This window comes from Vigna angularis, chromosome 7 (assembly GCF_016808095.1).
Source record: "Vigna angularis cultivar LongXiaoDou No.4 chromosome 7, ASM1680809v1, whole genome shotgun sequence".
Lineage (NCBI taxonomy): Eukaryota > Viridiplantae > Streptophyta > Magnoliopsida > Fabales > Fabaceae > Vigna > Vigna angularis.
In genome coordinates this window covers 29214631-29227473 of record NC_068976.1, presented here as the reverse complement: position 1 = coordinate 29227473, position 12843 = coordinate 29214631, and the positions used below count along the sequence as shown (strand labels likewise).

Below are 12843 nucleotides of genomic sequence, written 5' to 3'. Positions count from 1 at the left end.
AATTTTATTTTAAATTATAAAATAATTTTGGATGAATCAAATAAAACAGTAAAAGAATTATTTTTTAAAATTTAATTAAATTTTAAGTTTTTCATAATTTTTTGTATTTTATTGAGTCTCTTTTTTTTTTATATCGAATACTCAAATTTATTTATATTTTTCAATTATATATTTACAGTTTAATTTTTTTATTAATTGAGTGATTTGAGTGTTATCTCATCCATTGAGTGATTTGAGTGTTATCTCATCCATAATCAAGTCATGTCATAGTTATTTTATCTGTCATCTTGTTTTCTCATCTTTTAAAAAAGTGTTCAAAAGGTGATGTTTTGTGTTTAATAATACAATAATGCATGTCATAAAAACCTCATTTTTTACACACGTGAAAATAAAAGAGGAATATGACCATACAAGATAATAATGATATCATCCACTAACAAAAAAATTAAACTACAAATATTCAATTGAAAAATATAAAAAATTTTAATATCCAAAAGACAAAGAAAATAATAAAAATTTAATTAAAAATATTTAAATTAATGAGAAAATTAAAACCTAATTAAGGTCTTATTCACTTGACGAAGTTTGGAGGAGATGATTTGAAGAAGAGTAATTGAATGGATTTGAGAGTAAATTTTTTATTGTTTATTTGAGTGGATTTGGACGTGAAAACATGAATTGGAATCGATTATAAAATCTTTGGATTCAAATACCTAAATTTAAACGTGGTATTTCCTCAAACTATGAGGGTAAAGATGAGATTTCAAAGAAAATAATCTCAAATCTTTGCCTCTTTGCGGGTGACTAAAAAAGTGCATAACGCACAAAATCCACTCAAATTATTCCTCTCAAATCAGTCCAAACGAACATAACGCGTCCTGCAAATTTGCACTCTTATTCTCTCGTGAATAGTAAAATCAACTAAAGCTAAAGTGAACATGGTGCATAATTTCTTTTGAAAAGCTAATTGATATGTTATTTAAGATATTATAATTATAATACACTTTTTTTAATTTGTAAAACATATACAAGTCTTTTACGATCGTTTTCTTTTGTTGAATGAATGGATACATCTAATAATATAGAGACGTTTGCCTTCATTTTCATGTGAAAAAGTTGTACACGAGAGTTATTTCAAGATTCATTCATATTCTTCATTTTTCATTCCTTCTCTTTCTATTTTTTTATTATCTCTCTCAATAAATAAATTTTAATGAACAAAAAATTCAAGTTCTAAAAATTTAAAAACTTAATGTTAAAAATTATTCAAATCACGACCTTTGTAATAATTTACTAGCTTTTAGGTTTTCATTATTATTCATTTTGACACTTATATTATCCTCCTAAGACGATGGAATTCAATTCTTAATTATCAAATCGTTTTCACAAATACTTTTCTTTTCGTTCTAACCACATTGAAATGTAAAATGTAGATTCTTTTACTTAGCAAGACTTTAAAACCTAAGTCAGTAAATAGGTTATAGCTCACAATTTAATTATTAGTTGGTAATGTTCACTCAATTTACAAAAATATATTCTTTAGTAATTATTGTCGGTTAATTTTTGTTAATAATTATTGATAATCAATATTCATAATTAAATATTAATGATAATAATTTTATTGACGAATTTTTAAAGTTGATAATTCATTCAAAAAATCATAATTACACGAATTTTTGCTGTTTCCAACAAAAGTGTGTCATCGGTAAATCTAATTTTTTGTAGTGTTGCTCTTTTGTATATATTTTAATTTATATATCAATTTATTATAGAAGTTGGGTACGTAGTGGTTACAATGCAATATAATATTTATTTTGTTTGTTATCTACTAAAAAGTTATCTTAACTAAACTTATAACTTTTAATTAAATAGTAAACACTTAATTAAGCAAATCATTAATGTTACACTTAGAATTTTAATTAGTTATTAAGTATAATTGTATTCTCATAAGAAAGTAATAATAGAGGAAGTGAATCATTGAAAAGTAAACATTTGTATATTGTTTGATTTCTTAGTGGGATCGAAGTTGCACACTAAATTTCAGTCAACTCTAAATAACCTCATTCAAGTTGTCTTGTAATCCAAGTCTACTTCTTTACTCATTTATATTGTGTGGGAGTTATCTATAAAACATAGCTTAAGTTAATTTAGTAGATGACTATTCAATAATTAGAATTAATTTTTGACGGTGCAATAAATGCATTCCAAGAGTTTTTAATTAACATCGGCCTAATCACAATTTAAGAATTGATAAATATATTTTATTTGTAAACATACTTAATTTGTGTTTAATCAATATTAAGGGATTTATCAATCGATCAATGAATTTTATCAATGATTGTCCAAAGTTTTAAAACTATTTATGAACAAAGATTGATCGCCTAGTCAACTGCAGACCAAACCGTTATATAATACATTGTCAATTACTATAAATTTATCAGTTAACTAAGAAAGTAAGTATAATTAATGGATGGTATCTCTTATAATTTGATAATTAGTTAGGTTTAAACGTTTTGACATTTTCTTAAATTGTGTTTATAGTTAGTATAACCTGAAAAACGAAGTTAGGAATGCAACAAAAATGCTCTTGTAGCTGGGAGGTATATATATTAAATAAGATTGTTGAATTTTTACTAATAAACTCCCAAAAGCTGAAAGAAAACATCATGGACGAGTATTTATCCTAATTTATTCTTTGCTATTACTATTAATAACCAAATTGTTTTACCATATAATTTATTATATTTAAAGGTAATTGTTTACTTTGTGCAGACAACATTCTCAGTAAAGTACTAATAGAAGAAAATTATAAATGATAAAATAAATTAAATTCTTCTTATATAAACATAATAAGTTATAACTAATTTATACTCAACTACTTTATAGAAATTCTCCTATTTAATTTCTTTAAATGCGTACTTTAACTACCACAAACAGCTTGTGAAAGAATGTTTTCTTAAGTTCATGTTGAAAATTTATCCAATAGGATTTTAATGCACTTCTAAAAGTATGTCAAGATATTTAATTAGCATTAAATTAGCTATTTATATATTTTGTTTTAAATTTGGTGGAGTAAGTAATCAGGTTAGACCATTTTTATAATTCTTGTAGTTCTACAATTCCAATTAAGTTATAGAGTTACAGAATATTGAAATTTGTAGACATTAATAGTACGTTTGAAAAAATGTAGTTATGTTTATAAAAAAATTAAATATTTTATGATAAAGTATTATGTTTGGAAAAAAATTCAAAATAAATATAAGTAATATAATTCAACAAGATTAATTAAATTATTTAAAATTATAAAACTTATATTTATGTAAAAGGTAAGAAATTGAAATATTTTGTATTTTCAATTTTTTTTAATTTGTTTCTTGACTTGTTTTGGTTGGAGTTTCTTTAGTTTGATAAACATTAAAATATTGTTGTGAATACTATTTTTGGATGTCAACTAATATTTTTTTTTATTAACGTTGATGAGATAATTTTTATTTACATTTTTAAGGTTTTTCTTTATTGTAATCCATTATTATTTCTCGCTTTCCAGGCCAATTTCTGATAGATTAATTTTTGAACAAAATGAATTACATTTTTTATTACTATTTATTTTGCTTATTTTTGTATTGTAATGATTTTTTTTATCTTGATGGTAATGTAATTATTTGTCAATAATTTATTAGAATTACTTTTTTGAATATCGAAAACTTGGTCAACATTAAACTGATATTTTTCTTTTCATGATAAATTTTTAAAGTCAGTAAAAAATACTCTAACAATAATATCGTAAAAATAACACTATTATAAAAGTCTAAATAATTATGACCAACATTAACTGAAAATAATATTAGGTGACATCAATCCTAATATTTTTGCCAATGTTATAATTGAAAAAATATTTTCAAAAGACCAAAAAAAATCAAGATTGAATAAAAAAATATCAGTTTGATTAGAGAAATTCAAATTTAATATATTTGAATGGTTGGTAAATTGTCTTGTCAAATTTTCTATCAAACGAAATGAAATTTTTTTTATTAATAAATGTTATGATATATTTCGTTGTCTCAGTTTCACAAAGATTACAAGCTAAGATTAATAACAGTTTAGATATATATATATATATATATATATATATATATATATATATATATATATATATATATATATATATATATATATATATATATATATATATATATTTTAACTTTTCAAGATATTTTCTAAATATAAAATCGTAATAAGATTTTTATCTTTCAAAATAAATAAAACTTAATATAATGAGTTAATTCTAATGACCGGATTTGAGATTAGAAAAATAAGAATAAAGTATCGTCATAAAAAAAAATTCTAATAACAATTTTCTTAAGAAATAATGTGAAAGAAAGTGTAATTACTTGGATAGTTCTAATGATATATTTAAAAGTCATAAATTAAATAACCCAATATACATAATCATTTGATTATGGTATACCCACAATAACGACTAATTCTAACTTTTTGTTATATGTAAGAATTAAACACATGTAGAGAACTTATGATACCATATTATATATTTTGTTTAACCAACCAAAACCACTAAATTTTAACCCAAAACCTCTAAATTGTGTTTGTGTTATAAGTGTATATTTGTCGCAAACTTTTCATCTAAAAGCTATGTATAAAATTAAGATAAAAGTAAGAGCTTAAAACATGTAAATGATTTGTTAAAACATCTAAAGTTAAATATTGTTTGATAATTACAAAAATTGAGTAACATTTAAGAACAGTTACCGTGTTCAATAAAAATGTAAATTTATAAAATTTATAGAATATTTTAACAACAACAAAGTATTAACATACAATTATATAATTTAAAAATAAAAAATATGAATTTTATTATTATTATTATTATTGTAAGAGCTTGAAAATGTAAGGCTATTGGGCCCAGCAGCCTGGCCCAAGAAGCTAAGGACACTAGGACCTTAGAAGAGGCCTTATTTTCCAGCTCTGAGTTCTTCATCCAGTTACTCTTTCTCTCTCTAAACTCAGCTCCATTTTCTTCTTCTTGCTCTGACTTCTCTCTACTTTTCCACCACTTCCCACCGTTGAAATTTCAAATAGGTAGTGTGCTTTCGTTCACGGAGTTGAGAGCTTCCCATTCATCCGTTTAAAATTCTGCTTTGGACGGGTAAGTTATCTTTCTCTGTTCCTCCCTTTCCTTTGAACCTAGGACATGCAATTTTCTAGTTGCATGAAATCAATGGATTTCCTCTCTAGATTCTCTACCCATTCTAACTCTAAGAGATGTCTCTGTACCCAATTTGACATTTTGTAGATCCTGTTGAACTTGCTTCTGTGCAAGAGTACTGTTTTGGGGTTTCCTCTAAAGAGTGTTGTGCTTGTAACCACTAAGGTAAGGGGAGCTAGTCATATATTGTTTGGACGGTATTATGTGTGTGTTTGAATAAATTGTGATTTATTTTACGGTTATGTTATGTTTTTGGTGATGAGCATGTTGGTTTGTATTATTGGATGTGTAACAGTAGCATAATCATGGTGTACTGAATGTTTTTGACTTGGATGAGTTGTTGGTTGTACTGGGTTTCGGGTTTGGGGTAAGAATTATGATAAAATAGTCAATATGGATAGTTACAGGTACTGTTTTAGATTACTGTGAAGGGAAGTGTAGTATTGGAATTGGGCAAATTGAGTCTAGAACCCCATAGGACAGTTTGTATAACTTAAATAAATTAACTGGGAATTTCTAAGAGTACTTTGTTGGTAGGATAGAGGAACCTTAAAAACCTGAGTTGGCACATCCCTGATCATAGAGCAACCCTAGTCTGATCCAGTCAGTTGTGACTAGTCATATGTGCTGGCGTCGAAGGTGAGTTTGATGCGTTCAGACATTAGGTCCTTCTCCAATGACCAATTGGGCAGTTTGGGCTAGCATAGGCGAGTCAATTAGAACTGGTCCGAGTCCTAAAACTAGAATAAAACATGTTAAAAATATCAGAATTGGATTTAGGTCCCTAAGTTGTTGAAATTGGTGTTTTAGAGTTAAAATTGAACTCTAATCACTTTAAAATGGTAGTAGGAATGTTTAGAATCATTTAGATAAGTTTAATTAAGGATAAAACAAGAATTAAGGGTGTTAGAAGTTAGTAAAAAGGTTAGAAATGGTCATGTTGGGTTCTGGTAGCAATTATGCAGAGTTATGCAGAACGATGCAGTTGACCGTTCGGTCTTAGTGGGTGGTATTGGTAGTGTTCGGTATTAGCGAGTGGTCTTGGTAGCGTTCGGTCTTAGTGGGTGGTATTGGTAGCGTTCGGTCTTTGTGGTGGTCTTGATAGCGTTTGGTCTTTCTTAGTGGTCGACCCCAAATAATGTTCAACCAAGGTTCTAAGTGTTCGGCCAAGGCCCTAAGCGTTCGGCCAAGGCCCTAAGCGTTCGGCCAAGGTTTTAGTGTTCGGCCAAGGTTCTAAGTGTTCGACCAAGGCCCTAAGCGTTCGGCCAAGGTTTTAGTGTTCGGCCAAGGCTCCAGGTGTTCGGCCAAGGCCTTAAGCGTTCGACCAAAGTTTTAGTGTTCGGCCAAGGCTCTAGGTGTTCATCCAAGACTCTAAGCGTTCGACCAAGGTTTAAGTGTTCGGCCAAGGCTTTAGGTGTTCGTCCCATACTCTAAGTGTTCGGCCAAGGTTCTAATGTTCGACCAAGGCTCTAGGTGTTCGGCCAAGGCTTACAGCGTTCGGTTCAAACTCATTTGCTCTTGTTTTGGTTGTAATTAAGTGTGCGGAATGATTGAAATGTATAGTATGATCGTGGGAATGTTGTTATACTGAAAGTATGTGAATGTATGAGACATGTTTGGTGGTTGAATGTAACAAGTATGGTGGATGGACGTAATCCACCACGAGCGCATAACCCGCCATAGCTCGGCAGTCATTCTAAGTCCGGACGAGTCAAGTCTAGTTTATGACATGTTCCTTTGTATGATTTAACTTGTTTGGCTTAAAGTATTTATTTGATTAATTGTTTACTCTAATATAGTATGCTTGCTTGTAAAACTAGCTCACCCTTGCTTGTGTGTTCGTGCTTTGTTTGGGTATGCTTTCTTTTGCAATGATCATCCAAAATTGGATGTGAGCAGATGAAGAGGAGGTGTCTATGGAGCAAGCGCTGGAAGACGGTGATGCTGCAGCTTAGTATGTCTAGGATCTTGATTAGTAGTATTATTCTGATGATAATTCACAGTGGTCCTTTATGTTTAAGAGACCAACTCTGATTTTATTTTGGATGACTGTAACCAATATAGTCTGTTATATGTCTCTAACTGTTTTCCAATATTATAACTGAATGACGTCTTTATTATATATGCATGTCGTATATTTCGGGGATGTCACAATTATTCTCATTATTTATTTAATTTGATTAGTTATTTTAAAATTGAATAAATAATATAATATTCATAAAATAAATTTAAATATTAGATAGGAGTGATAAAAATGTTAAGTTCTTTTCATTAAGTTGCTCAACTTTTTTGTTTTTCAAATTGGACTTACCTTAAATATCGGATCAACCAATAACAATAAAAATAAATAACATGTCAATAACATCACATTGCGTTGAATATCCTTTTGTTGAGTTGAGTTTTCAATTATATGTATAAAATATTTATATTAGTGCAGTTAATTTTTTTCTCCCTTAATCTAAGTAGTGAGGTCAATAAATAATGTTAATTTTCGTAGTTTGAAAAAAAAAACCTACGTAGCATATTAGTAAAATTATGATTTCTAATTCGATTAGAATTAAATTTTGATAGTAGATTCATAACATATGGGACATTCATATGGTGCATCATTGAGATCATCAATTTGAGGTATTTTGTTGGTTGGAGAAAGAAGCTTCATAAGGTTGATCTATTTACAAATATAAAAATAATCATTTATGTCTAATAGTAAAATAATCTGCATAAAAAAATATAATGGTAATTTTATAAATAAGTGGAGACAATTTATTTGAAACTCTTTATCGATAAATAAATAATTTACTTGACATACTATAGAGTTAGTTTGATGCAAATGACATTGTTCTTTAGTTGAACCTTGTAACACCGAGATCGTATCTTATATTGGTATAATAATATAAATGAAAATTCTTTTACCGATGAGAGGTTGTGAGGATCCGAGTATTATTTTCTTTGTCTTTTAACGAATAGAAGGATGTCTCACCCATAGGATTTTGGTTTGTGTTGAGTACAATACGCGGTGGGTAAGCCTTACCAAAGTTATTATTCATAAGTTATTAAGGAGAAGGAATATTACTAGATATTGTCCATTAGCTGCGTGTGAAGGACAATAATTGAAACGGGTTCAATAGCTACATGTGAAGGACTAATGTCCATTCATTAGCTGCGTGTGAATGACAAGAATTGAGATGAGTCCAATAACTGCATGTGAAGGACTAATATCTATTAGCTACGTGTGAAAGACTAGTATCCATTAGCTGCGTGTGAAGGACTAATATTCATTAGATGCGTGTGAAGGAAAAACATTAAGATAGGTCCAATAGTTGTGTGTGAAGAACTAGTGTCCATTAGCTATGTGTGAAGGACCAGAACCAAGATGGGTCCAATAGTTGTGTGTGAAGGACCAATGTCCAATAATTGTGTGTGAAGGACAAGAACCGATAACTCTGATAGTTGCGTGTGAAGGACGGGAACTGAGTCGTGTCCGAAACTGCATGTAGATTGATTCGATAATCATGGTTTTGCTTGGTAAGTATGGAAATTATGAATGTTTTGCATTTGAAAATGGAGTGACAAATGGGTTAGGTTGACCAATACAAATATAATCCGAGTAGATTATGAATAAGATAATGATGCTTTATTGACACTTAGTACTATTGAAAATAACTTGAATTGGATATTGAGTTGTGAATATGAATGTGACTTGTGATTTTTATTTGTGGTCAACTCACACCTACTTGTTTGTGTTGTGCGATGATCGTACAATATATATGTTGTACGGGAATAGATGAGATTTCAGGAGAGACTAGAGATGTTTAGTGCAAGGAGATGTTTTGAAAATTTATTTGGAATTTTGGAGATGTATTTGAATAATGTTACTTTTGTAATGTAATTTTAAACAATATTCAGGTTTGGATTTTGGGATAAACTGCTATGATTTAAGTTTAATGTATGTATGGTATTAGACGATAATTTATTAGATGAATGTATGTTTTGAAAAAAAAAAAATCAATGTGATACTCCTAGAATGAGTGTTACATGTACCTAATATAGTCCAAAGTAAATTGTCAATTTTATGTCATATATTATGTAGTATGATGTAAATTTATGTTTAGTATTTTTCATTTGACATAAATTTAGGTCCTACATGAACATGAACACCAAACTTAAAACAAACATAAAAAAAAATTAAAATAACAAACATAAAAGGTCATCACTGTATTATAAATTCTATTATTTTATTTCTTTTTTAAATTTGAAAACGTTATTATTTCGATGTATTAAGTGATTATAGACAACTTATTTGTCTATTTGATTTAACTTTTTTGTATTCATATATTATATTAAAACTTGATTGACTTACAACGTTTTATTAGATTTTTTTACATTAAAAATATTAATGTTCTTTTTAAGTATTGTTGCCATCTTTTATAATGGTTACTGTTATAAGTTTGAAAAAATTTATTTACATGACATACTTTGGTTCCTTTAGTTATTATGTTGTTGATTTCATGAACTTTTTCTAACCAATATAATAAACTTGATCTTTAGAAGGAAAACTGAAAGGAATATATTATTTGCTAATTAACTCTGATTTTAGTAAAGACTCCACTATTGTTATATTTGTGGGTTTTGAATCAACTATAAATAAGAAAATTCCACATTTAATAGAAAAATAAATTAATGTATGAATTCATTTTATATCTATAAAAAAAAGTCAAGTTAATCATCTAATTTTTTTAATTTCGATTTGGTCTATGTAAAATTGATGCAATTAAATTCTTTTCATTAGTATCCTACAAACTATTTTAGGGATAATATCACATGTTAATTTATTTATTTTTAATTTTATTTATTTTTAGAATTTTTTATGTGTGACTTCAAAGTTGTGCATGTGATATAGTGAATCACATTTTTTAATTTAGTTCCTATATTTATTTTTTTAATTCAATTTAATACTATTTTTTTTTGTTAAATGCAACAATTTTGTCTTTTCTTAAATTTGGATCTAATTTATATTTTTATGTAAATCAAATGATGCTATCTTTATTAAAGTTGACAATTTTAGTAAATATTTATAAAAATATTTTTATTCATTTAAATAAATTACTTTTAAACAAACTTTTATTAAAGTTAAATTAATCATTTTATCAATTTTAATTAAAATATGTAAGATAATATTTACCTTAATAGTAACAATTTTATTACTAGTAGTAATAAATTTCTTTGTGAATGGAAAATATAATAAGTTTATGTAAAAATAAAATGTGGAAAGCTAAATAAAAAATTTTGGTAGCTTAATTGGTAGGAAAAATCAAGTGAGAAATCTTGAGAAATAGAGAAGAAAGAGTTAGGAAGAAATTTTTAGTTGCAAGAAGAGTAGAGGTTCTGGAGGGTTTTCGGGGAAACGAATTCTGAGCAAGAGATTAAGTCTGGAATAGAGATAGGGGAGCTAACATTTCTAAGCTTTTATATTTTGATTTATTATTGTTTTATTACTATTCATGTCTTGAAATTCTGTGTGAATACTGTTAATGAAAAACATAGGTGCTTGTTATATATCTATCTATATTGAATTTCTGTGTTAATATTATATGTTGTTATTTTGAATCTGTAAATAAGAAATTTGTTAAAACTAGTTGAGGAATACTTTGGCTAAGGAAAGACTTGGTACTTAAGTTGTCCATTGTGACGCACCTCTCTTTCCTGGAAGTCTACTCGACAAGTTTTTAACTTAATTCTTGTTGAATAGATTATGTACTGTTAAATTATTGTGCAATATATCTCGTTGGAATGAAAATTTCTGATGAATTCATGTTATTGTGGTAGATATGGAATTATGAATTATAATTGTGATGGTAGGATAGAGGAATCTTAAAAACCGGAGTTGGTACATCCCTGATCATAGAGCAGCCCTAGTCAAATCCAGTAAGTTGTGACTAGTCATATGTACTGGCGTTTATGGTGAGTTTGATTCGTCAAACATTTGATTCTTCTCCGGTGACCATTTATGGTGATATTTTAGTATTGTTAATTTATTTTGTGATATATTCATTTTGTATGATTTCTGTGATGATTGGATTTTATTATATTGGATTTGAATTTATGCATCTGAACATGATATGAGTATTATGGGGAGATTTTGTAATGGTATAATGTGAGTTGAGGAATATGAGCATGGTATGAGTCTCGTGGAGAGATTCAGTAATGATATGGTATTTGTGTATATGTTGATGTTGAGGGTCCTGTAGTTGGAGGTTATCCTGATACTCTAATAATCATTCAGTCTCAAGTAGAGAAGGATGAATTATGTGGTGAGAGGGGCAGGAGGTCCTGGTCTATGTGCCGGTTTTGGCCATAGTGTTGAGGACTAACCTTGTGGATGGTATGGAGTATTTTGGAAGTGTATTTGTAAGAGGAAGTAGAAGGCATCACAAGTGCATAACCTCCCGTGACCGCTCATCAACATATCATCGGGATGAGTGTCTATTGGGTATTGTGGAATGAGTGTCTATTGGGTATTGTGGAATGAGTGTCTATTGAGTATTGTGGAACGAATGTCTATTAAGTATTGTGGGATGAGTGTTTATTAGGTATTGTGGGATGAGTATCTATTAGTAATTGTGGTATTGTGAGATGAGTATCTATGATGTGATTGTTGTATGATGGTATGAGGGTGTTTGACATAATTATTATATGAGGTTTGTTGAGTGTATCAAAGTAATGGATGAGTATCTATGATGCGATTGTTGTATGATGGTATGAGGGTGTCTGACATAATTATTATATGAGGTTTGTTGAGTGTATCAAAGTAATTATGCATGCTATATAAATGATTGGTTGCATGTTAGCTCACCCTACTTGTTTGTGTTTATGTATGTGCGATGATCGTATAATTCGTTATACGGGAGCAGATGGAGGAATATCGTCTGATTCGGTGCCAATGAAGAAAGAGATAGAAGAATAAATTAGAAGAATTCGAGTTATATTTATGAGTTTATAGTTGAAATCTGAGTTTAAAACATATATATAAAAATTGAATATCAAAAAAAAATTTATATACCCAAACTTTGCAAAATTTTCTATCGAATTTTTTACTACATAGAGACAATCAGTGAAAAAAGACGAAAAAAATCTAGTACTAAATTTTTACACTGATTGTGAAATTTCATTGCTTTGTTAGAAGAAGGATAGCTATACTGATTCGGTATACTCAAAAGACACCGTTGGTACAAAATGGACGATCTAACAAGGATTATATTTCAGTAAATTTCGCCTTATTGATCTTGTCTTTTATGGACTCGACCCCCCCTTTTTGACTGTACAAGAATATGTGGAGTTCAAGATGTCTGGAAGCACAGGAGAACGTTCTTTTGCTGATATTATTACCAGTATCCGATACTGGATTATTCATAGCATTACTATACCCTCCCTATTCATTGCAGGTTGGTTATTTTTCAGTACAGGTCTAGCTTATGATGTATTTGGAAGTCCCCGCCCAAACGAGTATTTTACAGAGAACTGACAAGGAATTCCATTAATAACTGGCCGTTTTGATCCTTTGGAACAACTTGATGAATTTAGTAGATCTTTTTAGGAGGCTCCAATGACGACTTGTTTGT

The 12843-nt window shown here is 28.7% G+C and overlaps 1 long non-coding RNA gene across 1 annotated transcript; it reads left to right on the top strand.

Moving 5' to 3' along the window:
* The first annotated feature begins 5026 nt into the window (after positions 1–5026).
* Positions 5027–7338, top strand: LOC128197952 (uncharacterized). Its single transcript, XR_008250709.1, has 3 exons — positions 5027–5164; positions 5312–5389; positions 7124–7338. It is a non-coding gene; the product is annotated as an uncharacterized LOC128197952 (long non-coding RNA).
* The last annotated feature ends 5505 nt before the right edge of the window (positions 7339–12843 follow it).